Source organism: Microtus oregoni, unplaced genomic scaffold (assembly GCF_018167655.1).
Source record: "Microtus oregoni isolate MIOR12 unplaced genomic scaffold, Mior012 000062F_ref0000492, whole genome shotgun sequence".
NCBI lineage: Eukaryota > Metazoa > Chordata > Mammalia > Rodentia > Cricetidae > Microtus > Microtus oregoni.
The window spans coordinates 771,152-795,437 of record NW_024543872.1 but is presented as its reverse complement, the minus strand read 5'-3'; the positions used below and the strand labels follow the sequence as shown (position 1 = coordinate 795,437).

Here is a 24,286-nt window from a genome sequence, read left to right as displayed (position 1 = left end):
AAAATAACTGTTCTTGTAAGTTCTTCTTATCAGGTAGTCTGTAACAACAATGAGAAAAGTAACTTCAATAGGAAGTTGACCCTGAGAAGTGAGGTGGCTGCTGTAATAAATTAGATTATAGAAACTATTAGAACTGGTTTGCAGGAGGAAAGAGTCTGGAGCTTCAGGCTGGGAAGCCCCAGTATACTGTAAGTAGAGCTTACTGAGCCATTCTGTTAGGAAGAACAGAATGCTGAGCGAGAGAGATGTGGTCAGTAGAGGCCTAACTCATAACGTTTCAGAAGGGAAATAAACACTGCCTCAGGGCCCGGATCAGAGGCCATCGGTGTTATCTTCTAGTAAAGACTCTGTCTTTCTTTTGTTCATATCCTGGGAACTTAGTGAAGCCGAATTCAAAGGTGATGAACTAGTTTGTTTGGTGGAGGAAATTTTAAGGCAAAATGGCATTTAGGATGTGGCATGGTTACTACTCACTACCCTTAATCTAGGCTTACAATTTAAAAGAGCAACAGATGGAGCAGAAGGACATTTTTCATTCTGTTTTACTGAGGCGAAGGGCATGACAAGATTTAAGGTCGCAGACAAGGCAGCTGCTGGAAAAGCACTTGTAGTTATTAAGGAGATGAACACCATCAAAGAGAAACTTGCCATTCTGCACTGACACAACAGGAAGGTACCCTGAAGACAACCCCTCCTAGTCAAGGCTCCATCTAGTGAAAATGCAAGCTCATGTGAAAGGAGAGTGCCTGAGCTGGGAGTGCTACCATGGGGCCTCCCTGCCTGAAGCCACTGTCTGGGGAAATGTTTGCAAACTCAGCAGTCAAGAGGCACAAAGCCGCTCCAGCTTTGGCTGGGGGCGGGGGGGGGGGGAGCAGGCTCAAGATATCATCCCAGGATGACAGCAGAAATTGGCAGTGTCCTCCACATTACTGACTTTGCAAGCTTGAAAGATTTAAAAGTTGGGGAGGAGGACTGTTATATAGGTTTTTTGCCAAGACTGTAAAGCTGCTAATGCCAGGCAGTGTGTAGAAAAATTGGCTTCTCTATAATGAGGCCTTGGAGGCCATTGCATGAAGCTGTGAAAATGAACTCTAAGTTGCAATGGAGACTCCCGGAAATTCCAGGACCATGGGATGTCCACTGAGGAAAGACTCAAGTGGCAAAGCTGGTAGGGCTGCTTAGGCCTCTGGAGTCCAGATGATTTCATCACGAGCACCAAATGCCAGATATGGAGCTGAAGGCTTTGGTGTTTCCCCTGTTAGCTTTCGGTCTTGCTTTGGTTTGCTCTTGCCCTGCTGTGCTCTTGTTCCTCCTGTTAGGATGCAAACGTTTATGCCATTGCGTGTTGAAAGTATGTAGCTTGTTTTCTGATACCGTGGACTCAGTTAAGATAATTGCTTCTAGAGACTTTGGTTTGAAACTGTGTTGGGACTTTTTTAGGTTTATTCTTATCAATGTGTGTATCTTTGCGAGTGAATACCACATGTTTGCAGGCTCCCAGGTGAGGAGAGAGTGTCACAAGTGATAGCGAGTCATTGGATATGAGTACTGGTAACAAACTCGGGCCTTCTGGAAAAGCAGCACATGCTCATAACTGCTGAGCCTTCTCTGCAGCCCTTTCTCTCTTTTCAGAGTGTTCCTGTTTGTTTAGCCATTTATCATGCATTTGCCATTTCTGTATTTCCTGGGAACTGAACTAGGGCCTCATGTGTCCTAGTCAAGAACTTTCCACTGAACTCTACTCCCCTCTCATTGCTGAGACTCTTAAAGGCTACGGAGACTTCTGAAGTTGGAGCACCTGCATTTTGCATTATGAGATGACCAGAACTCTGGGAAACGGGATAGACCAGATATTGTGTTTTGAAGGGGAAATCCTTCTGAGAAGCTCCTGTTAGGCTTCTCACACGGTTGTAGAACCTGTAGGATGTGGAGCCTTGCTGAAGAAAGTGGTTCACCAATGGTAGCCTTGGGGTTTTATAGTCCAGTCTGCTGCCTGTTTGTTGATGCTGACACGTGTAACCAGTCACCTTAGACTCCTGCACCATGATGAATTGTCTCTTCAAACCGTGAGCCATTAGGTCCTTTCCCCCTTAGTTGCATCTTGTCAGGAATTTGGTCACAGCACCAGCAGCTAAGCAACGCAGTAAGTGCTTGCAGAGTCAAAGAGGCCTGCTAGCTAGTGGAGCCGGAGGTTGCGCAATGGGCAGGCCTTTAGCCCGACTTCCCAGCCAAGTGAAGTGAAGCACAAAGATAGAACTTCCCTGTGGTTTCACGGCTGGTAAGTATGACAATTTTAATTCTGGATAGATATGCAAAGCTGAGCCTGAAAAATTTGACTGTCCTCTTCCTGTGTCCGTTCCTGTGCAACTAATTGGTCTGTTTCCCCTAGAATTTAACTGAAGTGGAAGCGCCATAGTGAATCCTGCCTTCTTGAAATTGGCCATACACACCTCTGCAGCTTGTCACCTCTGACTGTGGACAGCTTGTCACTCTCTGACATATGTATACTATGTCTCTTCTATAAAATGAAGATAATAACAACATCTGCCTTATAAAGCATTAATGAGGACTAAATGAGATTATATTGGTAAAAGACTCATCTCCAGTATTAAATTATCTGCATCATTCAATTTCTTGCCATTTGTGTATTTCCTAAATAATATGTTTGTAGTCCTCATAGGAAAGTTGAAAGAGGTTAATGCTAGAGGTGTACCCATCTACCTGCAGAGCTGTTTTGGCCACTTTAACTTTGATGCAATTCTGGACATGCTGGGCATGCTGGAGAGATTGAGCCTGGGAGGTAGCCGCTGTGCCTTCTGCTTTGCATTGCAGACTTTGGCCACATTTACTTCTCTGTGGCCAGAAGTACTTCAGATGCTGGCAAGGGCCTTGGCCACTATGGACTAGGAACGTCGTGTCAAGGCCAGCAGCTTACAACATGGCCTTTTCCCTGGCCTTAATGTGTTTGAAAAGACCAGGACTAGAAAGAGGCACTGTGCCTGGCCTGTGGGCACATTCCCCTGATGAGCTTTCCTGTAGGGAGAAGGGATGACTGGAGATATTAATAACCTGAAGGCTGGCTGCTGCCTTCCTGCTTTCTCTGCACCCTGTGGCTTGGCAGCAAGACTCTGGATACAGAGCTGACAGGTCTGAAGTGCGCACCTTCTCACAGGCAACAACCGTAGCTGGTATAAGAGCTCCCGACTACAACTCTTTACTGCATCTCAAGACACTGTCTTTAATATTTTCTACGCCTGTTCATTTCTCATCTAGAGTCAAATTAACCTGTATGAAACATCCCTGTTGAACGTGCTCTTTAGTAAATTCACCAATAGTTTCTGACATGTAAGCCGAGTATAATTTCCAGTGCTCTGCTTTCGGCTGATTGGTGGACAAAAACCTCCTCTACGGTTTTTGTCTTCAGAGTCCTAGATGCTGTAGACATCTCCTGTGGAGACAGTCTTAGAGATGCAAACTGACAGCTGTTTTCAGAATCTGATGCTTGCCATTGACTACAGGGAGGAGGCCTCACGGCTAAGGAGGGCTGGTGACACTCAGAGGGACTTTCCCAGGATTCATCTGGGAGCCAAAGCCTGTCTGTTTTAGACCAGTATCAGAGGCAGGAGGCAACACTCCTAAACCATGGGAAAATCCTCCTTCCTGGTCTTTGTTCTGTACCTTCTCTATATTTCTCTCTCCCCATTGATCTTGCCTCTGTCTTGTTTGATGATGCCACTATGGCTATGACTAGCTATTGAAGAAATACTTTCTGGGTTGCATATATTCGTTTTATTTCATGATAGTCTGATAGGCAGTAGGTTTGCTCACTTTGGAATCTGGAAATCAGAACTTTAAATTTATGTTTGGCTTTCAAAATACCTTTCATTTTAGACTCTAAATGTGAATTAGAAGAAAATTACATTTTCTTGGGGCCAGTTAGATGACTTGGGTGGGTAAAAGCTCTTGCTACACAAACAAACTCAAGTATCTGAGTTCAATTCCCAGAACCCACATGACGAAAGGAGAGAACTCCTGAAAGTTGTCTTCTGAGCTCCACATGTGTGCTGTGGCTCATGTGTGCCTGCACTCAAACATACCACACACACATACACACTGCCACACCACACACACGTACACCACAGACATACACCATCATACCTAACACCACACACATACACACTGCCACACCACACACACGCACACCACAGACATACACCATCATACCTAACACCACACACATACACACTACCACACCACACACACGTACACCACAGACATACACCACCATACCTAACACCACACACATACACACTACCACACCACACACACGCACACCACAGACATATATACCAGCATACCACACCACACCACACACACTGCCACACCACACACACGCACACCACGGACATATATACCAGCATACCACACCACACCACACACACTGCCACACCACACACACGCACACCACGGACATACACCATCATACCTAACACCACACCACACACACTGCCACACCACACACACGCACGCACGAACGCATGCACACCACTGACATATACACCACCATACCACACTACACACACACACACACACTACCATACCACACAATGCACACACGCACACCACAGACATACACCACCATACCATACCACACCACACACATACACACTGCCACACCACACACATGCACACCACAGACATACACCATCATTCCTAACACCACACCACACACACTGCCACACCACACACACGCACACCACAGACATACACCATCATACCTAACACCACACACATACACACTGCCACACCACACACACGCACACCACAGACATATATACCACCATATCACACCACACCACACACACACACACACACACACACACACACACACTAAAATTACATTTTTTCCTTAAATTTCTTTAATAGTTTTCAGTGTTTCTAAAAAGGCAAGCTGCAGGCAGGGACCAGAAATGAATGTTAAGATTAAAGATGAAGTTTTTTTGGCAGGAGACAAATACACCGACTTGGGTCACTAAATCTTCTGCACAGCATCCAAGAGTCTTCTTATGGGTATTGCCCTTCTCTCATCTGGCTCACCCACTAACCCCCAATGGGGAGTCCTGCGCATTGTCTCCCAGGATGTGACAGTGACTTTTATCCAAGGTGGACCATATATAGTGATCAGTGGGGAGTACACAATGTGTAATATCTGTAACTAGTGTATGTACAATGTGTATAAATATCACATATATTGTAGTTTGTCTGTCTGTGTGAGATATATTCCAAGACCTAGTAGATGCCTGAAATCATGGATAATATCAGATGTGTGTGTACAGAAAGAGAGGTTATATACTCATATATCCATAAAATAGTGTCTAGTTATATATTCTTATCTATACATGGATATATGCGGGTAATATTTGTATATATACACATGTATGTGCACTATTTTTCTATGTATCACCATTGGTCAGAAGATACTGTCTGTTCATGTAAATAGTGTTTTATATATAATTTTCTATTTGACATTTTAAAACTGATGTTGAATGAAGGAAAGCTAAACTCCAGATCTGCAAAGACTGATTATTACCTCTAGAATATAGTACATATAAGGAATATATGTGTATATATGCACGCGTTTCTGTGTATGTATGTGAATCCATGTCTATATGTGCATATATTTGTATGTGTGTATAGACACACATTTGTTATCATTCTCTTTCTCCTTCCTTTTCTTTCCCTAACATCAATGGTTGATGCCCATGGTGATGAGAATTTTCCCACATGTTTTTAGTGCTTCTTACATGCTAGTAATTAAGATAGTACCTCTTATCTCTAGTGGGATGAGGTATTGAAGAGGCTGGGTATAGACAGGTAAGATAATTGTAGGACACAGGAACATATGTATTGTGATTCTAATGCTCAACCCCAAGGCCTCTCCTTTGAACAATACATTTTGTGTGTGTGTCTGTTTTTGAGTACATTCTTGGGCCCATGCAGCACTTCTTGAGGCTCTGGGGAAGCCCAACAATGTGTGTAGTCATGCACTCACAGGGTTGAAATTTGTACAGTTTGAAAAAGATTTTGACAGCACTCACAATATTTTCCTACACTCAACTTGTCCCGTTTCTTCATAGGTTCACTGACATTGGAGTTGAGAGAGTTTTGAGAGACAGCTCAGGAAAAGGCGGACTAGTGACACTTTAGTTTGGCTTTGGTGGATGTGTTGATGCAGTTGATGCTTATCTAGTTGGCCATCCTCTGGTGAGAACTGCTTTCCAGGAACTCTGCCATTGCCCAGATCACCTGGGGTCCTTTCACAAAGGATTAGATCAGAGGCAGTATTGAAGCATCAATGGGATTGTGATGTCTGTCATGGGGAATGGTTTGAAGTATGGAGCCAGAAGTTGGTCAGTGGATGTGTAAAATTCCAAATGGAAGGTTCGTTCTTAACCTTAGTTCATTCAGAATAGCAGTCCTCCCGATTTGGGGTATACTCAGTAATAAATAAATAAATAAATAAACAAACAACTACAAATGCACTTTTAAAGATTCTCCGTTTTTAAATTCCCTGGTTTATTTGGCTTGAATACACATAACAATAAAAGATAGTGACAACAAAATGTCATTAATAAAAGATTCTGTGAAGTTATTCCATGCATTAAAAAAGCCTAAAATGTCCTAAGATTTTATGGCTCATATGTGAAAGAGAGGCATTTGCAAATCTGACAGTCACAAGATTTGATATGACATCAGCAAGAAAGATATATGAGGCTGAAAGTAATTCTTTTGAAATATTAATAATTACAAATTGAATTTGATCACCTGTGCTTGAGGGAGAGCTAGTTTATCTTTCTACCTACAGAAAGTGATTTTAATGCAAATTTTTGTCATGAAAATTCATGAACATGCCCAGCTCCAAGTAGAGATTAGCAATATGTCCAGCTGTTAATGTACACACATGTTCTTTTTGGGGATTTTGACTCTGCAATGTTTTGGTATGACCAGTTTATAAAATTTTGTTTTCTTCTCATTTCTTAACCTGAATAATCAATTTCACAAGGGGTTTGCACATGTAATATTACAATATTTTTCTACTATGGAGGGCTGCACAAAACTTGGATTAGTTCCCTAGACTTTCAGTTAGGGGCTCATCATCTCGTTATGGAGACCATGCTATTTACCCTCCCAGGCCACATATGAAGCAGTCATTCTTCCCATCATCTAAGTACTGCCTTCCAAACTGGAGCGTAATATGTTATCATAGTAGTTAAATACTGTATCTAGTGAGATATGGACTAAGATGTTTGTGCTTGGGAAGAGTATAGTAAAAATACTTTCCTTCAGCGCAGAAAGCCTGTTCATCTTACGAAGATCAGTATTACAGCAGTCTTCCTGTATCTTGTAGTGTCTGCTCCTGTCTGTCATGGGTTGTCCCTCCCATGTACTCTCTCTCCCCGCCAAGATTCAGCTCCTGTCGTCTTCCTGTTGTCTTCTTTCAGAAGTATTTTCAGAAGTAGGATGAGAAAACCCAGCAGCACTGTGCTATGAAAAGAATGCTTTGTGAAGTGCCTTTGGACTGTGGTAACATCTTTAAAAGTAGGCTTGGATGTATGCATGTGTTATGGGTTTGAATATCTATGGCACATATACACAAATGCCAAATTGGTATAGGACAGTTTATATTTATGGAATATAAAAAATAACTTTGCAAAAATAAAAGGGAAATTAATTTTATTTTTATATTTTAGAATAAAAAATTATGCTTTTTCCAGGTTTAGAATAGTATGGAGTTTACTGGAATTAGTTCTTGCCTTGCCTGTTTGGTACTCCAGCATGTGCTGAGGCCTACACAATCTAAGCAAAGTGTGCCTTTTTCCTCCCTCATTCCCCTTACTAGGCTCTTTGGCATGAAGAAGGCTGGGGACTAGGTGGAAGAAACAAGCTGAGGTAGAAAACTGGATTTTGAATCCTGACCACATCATCTCTGAGATCTCCAAACTTGAGCAGCTCTGCCATCTTATGTAACTGTTATTTATAAAGTGCCTCATGGCAGCCTTCAGTATACACAGTGCAGTAATATTCCTATTTACAAAAGAGGGAGCCATGACACAGACCAAGTAACTACCCCCATGGACTTGCCAGTAAAGTGTTCGGGGAAGAAAGGGACAGTATCACTGTGTATCTACAATTTGTTCTTTAAATCTTGAAGTATGAAATTCTATAAAATCCTTGTTCTTTTTCCAACACAGAATCACTTTATGTCACCTAAGATGATGCAAGTGTTCCTCCTGCCTCAGCCTCCTGAGAAGCTGGGACAACAGGTGTATGCCACAGCACTTGGCTGTGTTTGCATTTATGAGAGTGCTGTGTTTCCTATTGTACTTACTAGGCCTCTTAGTGTTTGCATTTTCATAGCAGGCTCTTCCATACCTAGATGCCCTTCTCAAAGACTGGATTTCCAATGGGAAAGCGTAACACAGCCAGGGAAATAGTTTGACATCGTGTCTGGTAGAAAGGGTGTTCCAGGCTTCTGAGAGAAACTCTTCAGGGGGCCTGTGAATCCACATGTAAGCATGCCACCAATTCGGAAAGGAGACTAGTGGTAACCATTATGTGGTGTGTTGATTCTAAGAGTATTAGAGCTGTTGTTTATTGAAAGATGTTAGTAAGTTTTCTTAATTGATACATATTTACTTTTGAAGATCCAGATCTAAAGAGAAGTTGTGTATATGTGGATATGATTAGGTAAATACCCAGTGTTATTTATCAACATATGTCAGTTCTCTTTTGATTTGTGTCTTCAAAGGTAAAGTCATTCCATTATGTTCATGCTCTTTATTTAAAAAATTTGGGTTAATGGTATATAACCGCATCTAGATGTAAATATGGTAAGAAAACGCAGGGTTATCTGGCTTTATGCTGAGCCCTCCCTGCTTGACACTTCTGCTGTTATCCACAGAAAGCACACTTTTTTGCCTGGTCATTCTGTCATTAGACAGTCAACAGCTGGCACAGGAGCACATCTGGATATAAGGCCAAAGCACCTTACTGCTTCATAATTCATTGAATAGATGCATCCTGAATACTCTTTCAGCCCCCCTTCCTGCACAGGTGGCAGAATGACATAGAAGTAACGCAAGAGCAGGGAAATCTGCACGTAATGTATTTGTACCTTTTTGGTTCTGAGAGATGTGGCTATAAACAATTCCTGTGATTCCTGTGGGGCCAGACAGAGTGGTGAGCCTGGTTCTCTAAGCCGCATGGCCACAGGGGAAACATACACCCTGCAAGTGCTCTGCGGTTCAGGTAGGATGGGCTGAGTTTCATCCTCACGGTATTTTTCAGGGGTGGTGGCTTTATCGGGTGTGACTTCCCTCAGCTTAGGGATATCTGTATTGGTGGCATCATTTCTTTCTTCAGACACTGTCCTGAGCAATCTCCTTAATCAGATACTTTGAGCAGTCTATTGTTTCAAAAAGCTGGATTTCTTTACTAGATCCAGCTAGATGGACTTCCAGGTGACCTAGTCCAGTTACTGACCTGTGGATGGAGCAGCGTAGTGATTGGAAGTGAGAATTAGTGAGGAGGGAAGAGGACAGCTGTGAGCACCAAACTGGCCGAAGGGTTCTACAGCCAGGTACCTCCCTAGGAATCTTGTCTTTATTCCTTTGTCAAGTTATAGGAGCTCCCAGTGTCCCCTTTTCTGCTTCTCTAAAAGGGGTGACAGTCTATGCGAACCTCAGGATAGGTTAGGTGTGTTCGCAGGTGAGTGTTTTATCATTTCCTCTGCAAGAACTGGGTTGGCCATGAGACCCCAACCTCTGTCTGATGAGGATGGAAATAGGGCCTATTCCTGACTGTGACAATTAGAAAAAAGTATGTATGTGAAGGGTGGGCCAAGTAGAAACAGTCCCTAAGTGTTAATAGCTGTGGTTGTTCTTTCTCCGATCCCTCCTCCACACTGATGCTCCCAGCACCACAAAGTCCTCAGACTCTTGAATCCTTTTCATGGATCTACAGTACAGTGGAGCAAATCGTTACCAAAATAACCTTATGTGCTTATGTCTCGGGTTAAGAATTTTTACTTTTGGTAGACTTTGATTTCCCTGGAAGTTCTGAGTTATGTTTGTACAAGTTACACTGAGTGGTTCTAGGCATCCATGGGATAGTAAAACATTCCCTGCATAAACTGTTGCAGTTTCAAAGTGTACCAGCCTTAACTTAGTATTGTTTATGTAGATTTAAGCTTTTGAGATATTAGGTCATATGATTAGACAGAAGCTCATACATTTCAAGGGTCTGGAGAGCTATATTAAACTATACATAAACAGAAAATAGCTTTTCTCATCCTTCAACCACCAAGTGCTGGAAAAACAGGACACAAGTTGTGCATTGTTTATTGTGAAAGGATTTATAGGGCTCTCATGAAGAATCCAAGAACAAACTCTGAAGTTAGCAAAATGCCATTTCCTCCCCTTTAAGTGCTATGCTCATCTTTAATAATAGTCTTGGGAATGTTACATTCTCAGATGTTGGAAGCTGCTCAGGAAATCCCGGGACAGGCCATATTTGAGGAACTCTGTAATAACTGAGCGGTTCACTCATAGAGACCGCCTAAATGCTGCACTTGACAATCATTTCCTACTGAAATGATCCTCAGTCCTATAAAATACATGCTAGCCGTTTTCTCCATTGTAGAGTGTACTGGGCTCTTCTGGTCAAATGATTTCCATACTCGTCCCCCCCCCCAATTCCCAAGTTCCCTTTTCCCTCACTGGTAACACCCATATTTTGAAAGATTCTGTGTAACAAACATGCTGATTTAATAAGTATTAAATGGCTTCTTTTCTACTTTCCATGCTGCATTATCTAAACTCCCAATTCTTTATTAGTAAATATTTGCTGAGTGTCAGCTGTGCAGGCACAATCCAGGATCTGAGGACAGAGTAGTAACTATATAGCTAACATCCTTGGGCTAGTGGAGAAGCTGGTAAACATGTTATGGTAAATTAATCTGAACAGTTGGAAAGGGAGGAAAAGGAAAGTAGTGAGGAGACAGAGGCTGAGAGGCCTATCTGAAGTGAGGGGTTTGAGGGCAGTCTAATGAGGCCCTCTGTGGAGTAGGAGCCGTTTGACTATGGAAGTTGGGGCAGACAGACATGGGCAGAGGGACTGAGGATGGGATGGGGTGTAAAGGAAAGAGGGTAGTCTGGGCCTGCACGTGCAAACCTGTCTGTCAGGGGATGTCACCACATGGAGTGAAAAGAAGTCCAGTCCCAAGTGAGGATGTGGACACGATGTGGCTTCATTACGGTTAGTGGTTAGTTTCTGCTGGACTTCTGTGTAAACGCTAGGCCAGGCAACTCAAAGGCCGTTACCACATTGAAAGCCACAGAGGGATCTGAGAAAAGTCCCATTGCTGCTCCAGTTCTCTTTAAATGTAGCTTGCTTTGCCTTCCTTAAAGATCCTATTTTTTAAAAATGTATAAATAAAAATGTTGACTAATTCATTTGACTGATCTAGTACATTTGGCATTTTATTTTAAAGCAAGATTATATATACTCATATTTAAAATAATGCTTGCTTCCTAACTCTAAGGACCTATAGATTCCTTCAGTGTTTTTCCTCAGCAGTTTTGTGAAACCCCGCATAGATTTTACTGGTTCATCAAATGTGATGGGTGGGAAACAGAAAATAAAATGGACTTGACTGACACCTGCCTCCTTACCACAGGGCTGTGGTAGACCCTGAGCCTGAAGATACTGTTTCCTCATAGCTAGGCTGGTTCCCAATTGAAAGGCAGTTTTAATGAAACTCTGTCACAAAAAGTGATTATTGTTCCTCTTTCCAAATGTCTATCTTTAGAGGAGCTATGGCATAGATGTTTTCCTAAGATGGGCGTCACTTCACCGACTCTGGTTCTATTTGTCAGCATCTTTGTTCACGTAATTGAGAGGTGACTGTTTGGGTGAAAGGACGCACATACATAAGGAAATTCAAAATAAAAATTAAAACAGTAAAGGCCTGCATTTGCCCTGTAATTTGGTGTTTTGGTCAACAGATACCATTCAAATTTTTGTTATTCCAGTAATTTTTGTTTCTTCTGACTAGAAGCTAAGCCTCCTGAAGACATGGCCATGGTTCTACGTCTCACCATTGTGTCCCCACTCTACATACCACTGAGTTTATAATGTAAGAATTTCAACAGATATCCATCAAACTGTCTTCATTTTTACATCAACTACCAAGATGACTTCAGCTCCAAGGACCAGGTTAGATGACTTCTGATAACAATGAGATATTCTTTTTTCATTTTCATACTTTGCTTAAAATAAAGACTTTTGAAAGTACAGATTTAATGACTGTGAGTTATTTTTATGCTTTCCTTCTTTTTAAAAATTTTTTAAACAATCTTTTTTATTTTATATGCCAATCCCAGTTCCCTCTCCCTCCCTCCTCCTGCTTCCTGCACCTTTTCCCCAACCCTCCTCCCATCCACTCCTCAGAGAGTGTAAGGCCTCTCATGGAGAGTCAGCGAAGTCTGTCACATCACACTGAGGCAGGACCAAGGCCCTTCTCTCTGTTTCTAGGCTGAGCAAAGTATCCTTCCATAGGGAATGGGTTCCAAAAGCCAGTTTGTGCACTAAGGATAAATCCTGATCTCACTGACAGTGGCCCCACAAACTGCCCAAGCCACACACTGTCACCCATATTCAGAGTGCCCAGTTTGGTCTTGTACAGGTCCTCAGCTGTCATTCTGGAGTCAGTGAGCTCCCACTCGGTCGGGTCAACTCTTTCTGTGGGTATCCCCATCATGGACTTAACCCTTTTGCTCATATTATTGCTCTTCCTCTCTTTGACTGGGCTCCAGGAGCTCATCCCAGTGTTTAGCTGTGGATCTCTGCATCTATTTACATCAGTCACTGGATGAAGGTTCTATGGTAACAATTAAGGTAGTCGCCAATCTGATTACAGGGAAGGCCAGTTCAGGGACCCTCTCCACTATTGCTTAGAGTCTTAACTGGGGTTATCCTTGCGTATTCCTGGGAACTTCCCTAGTTCTGGGTTTCTTGCTAATCTCATAATGGCTCCCCCATCAAGATATCTCTTTCCTTGTTCTCCCTCTCTGTTCTTCCCCAAACTTGACCTTCTAATCATATCACTTTATACATCTCTGACTCTTCTGTTGCATTGGAAAAAATTGAAGGACACATAGAAAAAATGTTGAGCATTGTGACTCATACCTGCAACCCCAGCACTTGGGAGGAAGAGGCAGGAGAGTCAGGAGGTCAAGGCCAGTCTTAGGTACATAGCAAGCTCAAGACCAGCCTGGGATAGAGATGATACTGTCAAGAAAGGAAAAGAGAAAGAAGAGGAGCAGGGAAGAAAAGAGTGGAAAGAGGAAGAGGAAAAAAGAAGTATGAAGACTGATTCTTCAGTAAGACAGGGATATTTAAAGAATATTTTCCTTAGGTTTTTTTTTATTTTAAGTTCAATTGTTTGACTGACTTCTTGGGTTGTGGCTATGATCTTACCATTTAGTTTGTTTCAAGGCATTGTAAATTTTCAGATAAGTCATAGTTTGCAGAATGTGATCATTTTGGTATACCAAGTTTATCTTTTCAGCTACTATAGCAAATAGGCACAACCCTGTATGAATTAAAGACTTAGGAAGTTTAATTTTGTTTTCTATAGTAGTCTAGGGCAAGCTGTTTAGTTCTTTGTAATCTCTCAGACCTTCAGATTTTATCCATCTTTTTGCTCTGCTTCTTCTGACTGACTTCTCCACTCTAAGAGAAGAAAATACATTTCCTGGGGTCTTTACATGAACCTTCGTGTTCACCTTGCAGGTGGAGCAAGGGTCTAGAGGGGTACATGTATATAACCCAGGTCTGCACTGTTCCACTAGTGGGTGCTTAGTCACAGGGCTCCATAAGGTGTGAAAGGCCCTAGCTGGGCCTCCTGCTTCTATTGCTTGTGGAAAGGGAGGTGCACATTCTGGTGAACAGCTAACAAGTTCATGCTTTGTACTAAAAGATGAGTTTGTTTTAGAGGGCTTTGCATTTATTAAATACCTAACAATAGTCTAGTAGTTTAAAGGAGGGGTGATGGTTACATAATAGTTAAGATCAGGAATACTTTACTGAACTGCATCTATATGCCAATGACTGTTAAACACAGCACAGCACATCATTTTACTTGATCCTCCCAAAAAGGCTTCATAAGACATTCAGTTATTACTTGCATCTTAGAAGTCAAGACACTGAGTCTTGACCACCTCAAGCTAAAGAACCGGGTCTCCTTGACTCTAAAGTCTCCACTGTGCCACCTTAGGGTAGAGGAGATGCCTAGGGAGGAAATAGTAGCTGTAAACTGCTTCTTTCTTACTTTTGTTTAATAATTTCTTTTGAGAACTTCATATATGAAGTCTGCATCTCCATTATGTTGAATCTCCCTCTACCCTCAGTTCCTCCCATGTCTCTACAAATTAATGATCTTTTCTTCAATTATTGTTCCTTGTATATACATAAGTATACATATACATATATGTGTGTATATGAACCTACTGAGCTTTGCTCATATGTACATGTATTCAGGACTGACCACTTGAGACTGGACAACCTATGTGGGAGTTTGTCCCTGGAGGAGACGGATTCTCCATATCTCAGCAAGCATTGACCTCCTGTAGCTATTTAGGGGAAGCATATGGAATTTCTTCTGCCCGAATTGTCATGTGAACTGGTGTTGTCATTTTGCTGATCTTGCAGGCAACCATATTGTTGAGAGTTCATGGATACAGTTTCTCTGTCATGTGTAGAAGATACCATCTCACAGCAGGCCTGACTCTCTGACTCTTGAAATCTTCTGCCTTCTCTTCCGTGATTTTCCCTGAGTCCTAGGTATAGGTATTGCATACAATGTATCAACTAGGTTGTTAGATGTAGCAGTTAGGGTTGATTACCTCACAGTTACTTATTGTCTGCATTTTGACTAGTTGTAGACCTCTGTATAATCTCTGTCCATTGCTTAAAAAAAAATTCTTTGATGAGAAGCGGGAGCCACATTTACTTATGGATATAAGGATAAGTATTTAGAGTGTTGTTAGACATTATATTGGTTTTTGGACAATGGCAACGGTAGGTTCTCTCCTCAGTCTTGTAGACTTTTCCAGTTACAGGTAGTTAGTTAGCTTTTCAGTTCCAGACATGAATTACCTTCTATTGAGTGGGCATTCCGTCTAATTGGACAACGATTGATTGTAAAAGTGTCACTATCAAACTATTGTAGATATCTCACTGATTGATGGACACTTTGTGTTAGGTTGTATAAGGGCTATTTATGCAAGTTATCATCTCTCAACCATTTTATTTTTAGTCATACCCTACATATTTTAAAAAAAAAGTTTTCCTATTCCTATCCTTCCCCAAGAAGTTTTTATACCACACATGTGCTATAGATCTGATTATGTACAGTATATTTGTCTACAGTGTATATGTTATTACTCCCTATACACCCTTGCAACCAAGTTTTCATTACCTGGGAGGAACCATTAACCATCATTCTCTTATGCTTTTTGCTATTTTGAGGAAACTGAACTCATGAAGCAGCTGTGTTTAGGGTATCAAAATCTAACTTAAAGCAACCTGATTACTACCCTGTTTTTGTTTTTTATGTTTTCATTTACTAACTCCTTTCACATCTTTTTTTTTTAAACATAATGTACGTTCCTTGGTATTTGGACTTACAGCTATGTGAACTGCTATTCGTTTCTCTGGACCTAGGACAGTGGGTAGAAGCAGACTTGATGGAACATAGGGACATTCCGATGTAGGGACAGCCTTGAAAGCTGTAAGTTGAAACAGGAAAGTACTAGGCTTCTCCAGTCCTCATTCTAGAAGTCAGTATATTCAAGCCCTGTGTGTATCTGCATTAGACTTAACTGCAGTCAGTGGCAGACTGTATCTACAGAGGAACAAGCCTAAGGAGACCCTTGGACATAAAATTGGCTCCCACAGAACATCTGCAAGGTCATCATCATGATCCCGTGAATTGTTCCTTATGTTGTTATACTCTTTCTCTGTTGGAATGTGAGTGTGACCTATACTCATGTATTACATTGGATGCAGTTTGGTGCCTGTGGGGACTTGGAATTGTACTGGCTACTGGTGGTTCAGATAAAGATTCTGGGTCTACCTTGCCGCTCTTTCCTGGTGGTCAGGATATATGTGTAGACCGAGATTTCTGCTGTTCTCTGTCTTTGGTTTATAATTCCTGGCACTTTAGTTAGCTTTCTTGAGTCCCTGACTTCACAACAAGGGCAAGAAGAAGTAAAGGAGCTCATCATCTTGTATCAAAATATAATTTGGTGTATTTGGTACATGGGTGTAATTACATGCTAAGTTCATAAATATGGACTCTAGAATATAGTTCCTTACAGAACAGAGGAGTTTCTCTCTGCTACCAGTGGAAGCAAGTGTGGCGGGTGGAGGGGGAGACACCTCTACTCCACAGCTCTACGGGCCATTTGCTTCTCTTTGTTGCATCATCCTCAAGGATAAAGGTACAAAGGGTCACCCATGGGCTAAATTTGACCTGTTTTCTGTCTTAGTATGATCTGCATACTAAGAATGGTTATCGTATTTTTAAAAAGTTGAAAAAATGTCTTATAGCATGTGAAAGTTACAACTTCCATTTCATGTCCATAAGTAAAGTTCAATTGCAGCAGGTCACACATTTGCTCTCATACTGTCTCTAGTTGCTTCTGCATTGCAGTGGGAGACTTAAATAGTCAAGACAGTGCGGCCTTCCCAGTCAAAAATGTTTGCTGTCTAGCATTTTGCGGACGTTTGCCCACCTCTGCTGTGGGGTACCATCCTGGCGCCCTGTGATGTTCATTGAGAGTGGTTCTCACCCTGTCTGCTCTTCAGCTTATGAAAAAGAGTGTTTGTTAGTGAGCACACAGAGCTGAAGGGGGCGGGCAGAAACAGTCTTCAGCTGAGCAGCCACTTACCCAGCCCGAACTTCAGCTATTATAAAGAGAAGGCAGTGTTAATGACTGAGGTTCGTGGAGCAGTCCATCATAGGAGTGTGTGTGTGTGTGTGTGTGTGTGTGTGTGTATGTTTACACATGAATGTGCATAGTGTAGTCTCTTTCCACTTCAAAACCCCTGTGATTGATTAAAGGAAACTGGGAGCCATCTTGGTTTCTATGTGATATAAAGTGTGATATGAAAAACATAGGGTATCAGGGTTCTTCGAGCTGATGAGGGGGAGGGGGAGGGAAATGGGAGGCGGTGGCAAGGAGGAGGCAGAAATCCTTAATAAATAAATAAATTTAAAAAAAAAATAAAAATAAATTAACCTATTAAAAAAAGAAAAACATAGGGAATGTGGTATTGATGGAGGGGGCTTATTTATCTGCTCATTTATTCATTAATTTATTCATTTAACAAATATTGATTGAGAATGTCCTCCGTTTTTGCTTTGATATACTAGGTACGTATCTGAATTTAGCATTTTCAGTAAGGTTCTCCCACAAACAGAATAGTGACACCCTGGACCATCACCAGTAGCTTCTGGAACTGGATTTGAGTAACAGGTACTTAGCACCATGTCTTCTTGCCCCAGATTTCCAAATTGAGAAGCTGTTAGGCTGAGGCCCAGCAGCTGATGAGTTAACAAGCCCCAGTTAATTCTGGTCCACACTTGGGAACCACTGCTATAGATGTAGCATTAATTTATAACCCTGATGAGTGAGTGGGCCTTCCCGTCACTGAAAAACAACTTGTGCTTTCTTCAGGGAAATCAACAAACATTTTCTCCACTTACTTCAAACCCTCTCAATGGTTTCTTGTATTCAGAAAATGTACACAAGTCAAAATAGGCAAACCACATTTTGGCTCCAGATTTATTACAGTAGACAGTGCCAAAATCTGCCAAAGTCATGAAGGGACTCTCCATGAAATTGGCCAGGCAGTCTCCACCACCACACAGAGCGTTCTCAGTCCTTGACTGATCCTTTGTAAAAAAGGGACTCAGCAGCCTTGACCCAGTGACTTAGGCTCCCAAGGAAAGCAGACACTTGCTGCTAATCCAAAACAAACAGAGAAGGAGAAGCTTTCACAAATGAGTCGGTTGATCAAGTAAGTACTGATGGCTTAGCCAAATGCTTAGGTAAGTTAGTGTTTAAGTATATAGTTGCATGGCTCTTGGCAAGCATTAAACACCAGTTAGCGACAGTTTAGGTAGAATGAATACGTTGTCCATAAAGAGCATGACTTTATATGTATTTGCCTACATAGCCTCACAGTTACTGCTACCGTATGAGGTTGGTATCCTTAATGCCAGTTTACAAGTCAGAAATCAGGCATTTATAAGGTGGATTTGTATAGGGCTTCTGCCCATGGAGAGACAGTGTTCAGATTTAAACCCAGGTTGTCATTTTGTATTTTCTGAATTTGTACATGTGCATGTGAGCATATGTCACATGCATGCACGTGTGTGCGTGCACACACGCACAGACACACACACGCACAGACACACACACACACACACACACACCAGACTGTTACAGATTAAATGTCACTCTTTTGTTGTGTTTCCTCTGATGGGTATCTCATAGTGTGGTAATTTGGATTTGAGATAGAGTCTGTACCTGCTTCCAGGCACATAGCACCTCTCCTGATCTCTGCAAGCAGAAAAAAGCATGACTGTGTGGACCTGAGCATTAAGGGTTGCCTGCTATATCACTTTCCTTCCTAATCTCTCATCTTCCAACACAAATATGCTTTTTGAGGAAAGAATGAGGACCTTGCAGCCCTATGGCAGCGCGAGTCAGAAATGAGTGAACTTGGGCCTCCTTCAGAAGAGTGCTGGGGGTGCTTCAGAGGCCTGCAGAACGAGGTGAACCCCGAGAGAACTTCTCAGTTTGACTGATGTGTCCAGGAACTGGGGATTTTATTATTGGGTCAGGTTTTACTCTTCTCTTAAAATGAGTTCTCCTTGTATTCTGCCCAACTACATGGAGTAAAATGAGAGGGCACTAAAATAGTTGTGCCAAGAAGTAAAACCTCCTATTTTATCCTAGATGCCAGAACATACAAGGCTTGCTCTTGCTCCAGCCTCCTGTAGGCCCCCTCCCAATCACGTTATTATTGATTGATAGCATTACAGGGTGGTATGATGGGAAAAGCAGTTGCAACCAAATTTAGTAAACCACAGCTAATTTTATTTTTAGTTGTAGTAAGCAAGGCCAGAGAGAAAGTATACAGACAAACCATAGTCACTTGCAAGCTTTTCTTTTTGCAAATAATTTTCCTTTTGCTCTTTCTAGTATGTTTTGAGTGTCATTGCTTGAGGGACAAAATATCATTATTATATGCTACAATTGGGATCGCTTTTTTCATTATGTAGATTTTTTACTAAGAAATTGCATATATCTATAGTTAATGATACCATACAAAGTTTGAAGCTGAGAAATTATCATCTTTCATAAATGATAGGTTGAAATGGGGAATCATAATTAATGGCTTAATAATTGGAAAAGCAACTAAAGTTGTTGAGTGAAAGTTTAATTAGATCCAAGAAGATTCTTTTTGAGACAGGGTTTCTCTGTGAAACAGTCCTGGCTATCCTGGAACTCACTTTGTAGACAAGATTGGCCTCGAACTCACAGAGATCCGCCTGCCTCTGCCTCCTGAGTGTCAAGCAGATTCTTAGAGGAGGCATTTGGGTGGGAAATGTAAAAGGACTTAGTTTTCAGAGACACTCAAGAATAAGGTTTGGATTGGCTAACTGTTGAGTGAGTGAAACTTGAATTCACTCTAGGTTGTTAGAACTGGGAATGAGTCTAAGTCTGCCAAGAAGGTCTTGAAGGGCTATATAGTGTTCATCTTTATATTGGACACTTCTGTAGGGACCCTGACAAATAGCCCTCTGCCATGTTTGAATGTTGTAATGACTCAGGAAAACTGTAGTCTGTTCTGGCCCATCCTGTTGTTGGAGAGCTCTGGTTGTGGGGCCAGTTTGTGGGACTGCAACAAAACTTATCTGTACCTAGGGGTTCTTTTTTATATGGCCAGTTATTTTTATAATTCGTGAATGACAGCCCTAAAAACCCTGGAGTTCTGCCTTAGGGTCTTTCACTGGTATACTAATTTTACCCCATTGTAGCAGGACCCAGGACTAAGACTTCTTAGCATTTTCTAGGGCTCTTCACTTTTTCACAGTGAAGTTTCAGTGGCAACCTCTTTTAGATTCTAATAGTGACTGCTCTGGGGTCAAGGTGAAGACACAGTAGAGCGCAGGGGACAATTATAGAGTTTGAAAATGAAATCTGTTGGTTCGTCACAGACTCAGTGTTGGGCTCATCTTATTCTAGGTTTTCAAAAGTCTCTGTAAGAAGCATTTTAGTTTGCTTCTCTATTGATGTGATTAAAAACACTCTCCACAAGCCAACCGGGAAGGAAAGGGTTTATTTTACTTACGGTCCATAATCCAGGGAAACCAAGGTAGGAACTCTGTTAGAAACCTTCAACAGAAGCTGGGCGGTGGTGGCGCACGCCTTTAATCCCAGCACTGGGGAGGCAGAGGTAGGCAGATCTCTGTGAGTTTGAGGCCAGCCTGGTCTACAAGAGCTAGTTCCAGGACAGGATCCAAAGCTACAGAGAAACTCTGTCTTGGAAAAAAACAAAAACAAAACAACAACAACCAAGAAACCTTCAACAGAAACTCAAGCAGAGACCATGAAGTAATATAACTGCCTCCCCTGACTTGCTCAGCTATCTTTCTTCTACAGTTCAGGCTCCCCTGCTTAGGGAGAGTACTGTCACAGTGCTGGTTCTTCCTGTATCAATTTGCAATCAAGAAAATGCCACACAGTCATGTCTGCAGGCCAACCCGATGGAAGAACTTTTCTTAATTGCAGTTCTCTCAATAGGTATATCAAGTTGACTACCAGGATTACTAATTACGAGAAGAATGGTGTTCTAGCAATAGGAGTGACCACATGAATGCTACCTGCTACATAGAGGGAGAAAACTTTTGTCAAAGGCTATGGGAAATTAAGGCCCTGGGGAGTTTCAGAGCAGAGGAGAGAAGAAAGTGGCAGAGCTTAGCTTGGTGAGGAAACACAGATTTTGGAGGAAGAGGGGATATATCTTTTGGGTTGGTGTGGCTACTGAGGGCAAGGCAGGGTCAGAACAGAGACTGTGTCTGCCAGGCTGCTTCTTTTACAGCTCACTATCTTGTTCTCATCACCCCCTCCTTCCCTGCCCTTTCTCTTCTCTATCATAATTGAGGGGAAAGGTTGTTAACAGTGAATATATCATAATAGTAATATTGATCATTTGTGAAGAAACTCACAGAAAAATGTCATACTGTGTGTGTGGATGCACGAATGCATGGGTGTACATATGTGAGTGAGTGTATGTGAGTATGTGTTGTGTGTGTGAGGGTATGTGTGTAAAGTGTGTGTGCATATGTATGTGTAATATGTATATGTGTGTTAAGTGTGTGCATGCATGTCTATGTATGTGTGTGTAAAATGTGTATTGTGTGCATGCGTATGTGTAAAGTGATTCTTTGCACTGCTTGCAAAAGAATCAGATGCTTCTATTTGATTCAGTGATTGTTAAGTGCCCACTTTGTGGATGATGTCATTGAGAGCAGCATGCTGAGTTTATCAAGGGGTCTTTGAAGGGTGCTGGTGGCTCCTTGCTGCTCATAGGACTGAGCAGAGGTGCATGTGAGGACAGGGAACATGGAAAGAGGTAGAAGACCATACGGCAGGTTTGCCTTGGACGAGGCCTAGAAGGGAGAATGAGTGGTAGAACAGGCATTTCTTCACTGGGAAGAGACTGCTGGGGCAGGGTAGACTGCACTTGGTTCTAGAGAATGACCCTGCCTGGGAGTCAGTACACACAGAAGGGAAGTAAAGAGCCCGACAGCGGTGGCGTGAATGGAAAGGAGACTTAGTATTACACAGGGTGGGCAACCGTCCATTTGTTATATGAGATGCTGGAGTCTGCCGTGCCTCCAAGGTGGGTAGTTGGGTTGCAGAGACCTTTCTCTGCTCAAGCATTTTCTCCAGCTGTGTTTCCAATTAAAGGGGGAGCTGTAATGAATGAACTGGAGATTGGCCTGTGGAAATTGTACATACATAGGTAGCTCAACCTGCCTTTTATATGGTTTATACATTTTTCAGATTCTTGCTAAAAACGAAGAAACTGCTTCTAACTGCTCAGTCACCATTATGAAAAAACAACCTACATTTTAAACAGTTATCACATTAGGAGAAACCTGCTTATTCGCCAGTCTTTGAATGTGTTCTTAGCATGCCCGCGTTTGTGCTTGCTTACGTGTGTATTATTATTGTGCGTTTTCACTGTCATTTTTCTCACTGGCTTCCCCTTGCACACCTCCTGCCTTCGTTCCTATGTTCCCTTAACCCTTCACCAGTCACTCTACCCTCTCTGGCCACATTGACTGTGTTAGTGTTACATTTCCTGAACAGGTCTTTCTAAATTTTTACCTTTCTTTTTAAGGATGGAAATGTGGATTGAGTTAAGCTTCACCTATTAGTTTTGTGACCTTTCATTTCACCTTCCTAGGAGAGAGACTGGAGTAAAGGAAAAGACAGAAGCTGCCGTGGAGGGGAAGCTAAGTGTAAGGGTGTGGTGAGGTTTGGGAGCACTGCAGCAGAGGTCAGCTTACTAATACCAGAAACTAGGGTTTAGTTTTCTGAGTGATGAATCAAGTCATTTATTTTAATTCAAACTTTAAGAACTTTGTTGTATTCAGAATAAACCTCTGTGAAATTGTTGGAGAGACTGGATAGAGAGCTACACTCACAGGCAGTTTTGGAGCCCTTAAAACCTCCACATCTGATAAATGACTGCTCATCTCTTCTCAAATTCATCTCTACATTTTTGTTGTTTTTTTTAGAACATTTAAACGAAGTTTGCTTCTATGTAATTAACTAATTAAATTTCACTGAAATTCCCACCTTATCATGCTAGAATTCAAACACAGAAAGGCATGGAACTGTTGGTTTGATGTGAATAATCTAGAAATAATATGATTATGTAAGCGATAGGCCAAGGCAGAAAGGGCGGTATCCGGTAAGCATACATCAGTGTGTACACAGTCTCTAACTGTGAGGAATATTATCACACATTTTTATTAAATTGAGACTATTTGTCAGAATTTCAAAATGAAGGGGTTTTGTTTTGTTTTTTTAGCAACATTAGTTTTTACCCTCAAACTTTGAAAACCAAAAAAGGTTTCATGTTTTAGTCTTGAAAATTTTGTCGAAAATGAATAAGATACAGAGAAACATGAAAATAAATTGTAGGGCACAGAAACATGAATCACATCCCCAGAGGTATTGCTGTGCAGACACACCTTCGTTCAGTTTGTCTCTATAGTGTTTAGAAGATTGTTGTGTGATATATGTCTTACCTTTTAATATGACTCTTTGATACAAACTGTTTCCTTTTAATATATTTTTTATGCATGGAATCCCATGGCTTCCTTATATCAGATTTACACACTTTATTTTGAAATAATTTGCATGTATTTCACACCCATCCCCAAGACATCTATGTGACTGATAGTATTTCTGATATCAAGAGCTTTGAATGTCAAGGTATCATGAAGTGTCTGGTGACTTGTGGACCTGGCATCCACCGCACAAACCGTCTTTGACTGAGCCCAGCACTTTCTGTTTGTTCTCACTGTGAAGTTGGGTAAGTCACTTGGCATTTTCGGAGGGAGAGAAGGAGCCCCTCCCGTGCACTGGAGGAACTAGCATGAAGCTAGGCTCTGACAGTGTTTCCCTGGGCTGCAGAGAAATGAGAAAATAAATAAATAAATAAATAAATAAATAAATATTAGTGATAGTTCTTTCAAGTCAGATGTGTCATCCCTGCTCTGAGATGATGCTTTTCTTGAGTGTGCATTAAGTCACTGTTTCTTTTATGACAGTGATTATGAAGATTAAGATAGCAGGCTTTTTGCTTCTGGACTCTCCCTTAGAGCATTCATTTTGTCCGTCCTTTACGTCTTGTTTTGTGAAACCTACGAGGAACCCTTTGGATGGACATTCATGCCAAACTATTGCTAGTTTCCCCTGTCTGTGGCACTGCTCTGTTCACTCTGGTTCTCGAGTCTTGCTGCCTCTCTCCCTGACAGGAAGACACCGTCAAGGCTTGAGCCCCATCCCCTGGAGCTCCCTGGCCTGCCTCTCACTAGCCTTGAGGCTGTTTCTCTAGAGAGGCTTGT

General features: G+C 41.8%; 1 protein-coding gene across 2 annotated transcripts in view; it reads left to right on the top strand.

The window, feature by feature from the left end:
• Positions 1 to 24,286, top strand: part of Jazf1 (JAZF zinc finger 1) — a 301,532-nt gene that overhangs the window by 4,004 nt on the left and 273,242 nt on the right. The window contains exon 1 of one of the 2 annotated variants that reach the window (XM_041640366.1): positions 12,258 to 12,276. The exons of the other annotated variant lie outside the window; for it this stretch is intronic. The gene's annotated coding sequence lies outside the window, so the exon portion shown is untranslated. Of the gene's footprint in view, positions 1 to 12,257; positions 12,277 to 24,286 lie in introns of those variants that run through there. 2 annotated transcript variants of the gene reach the window in all.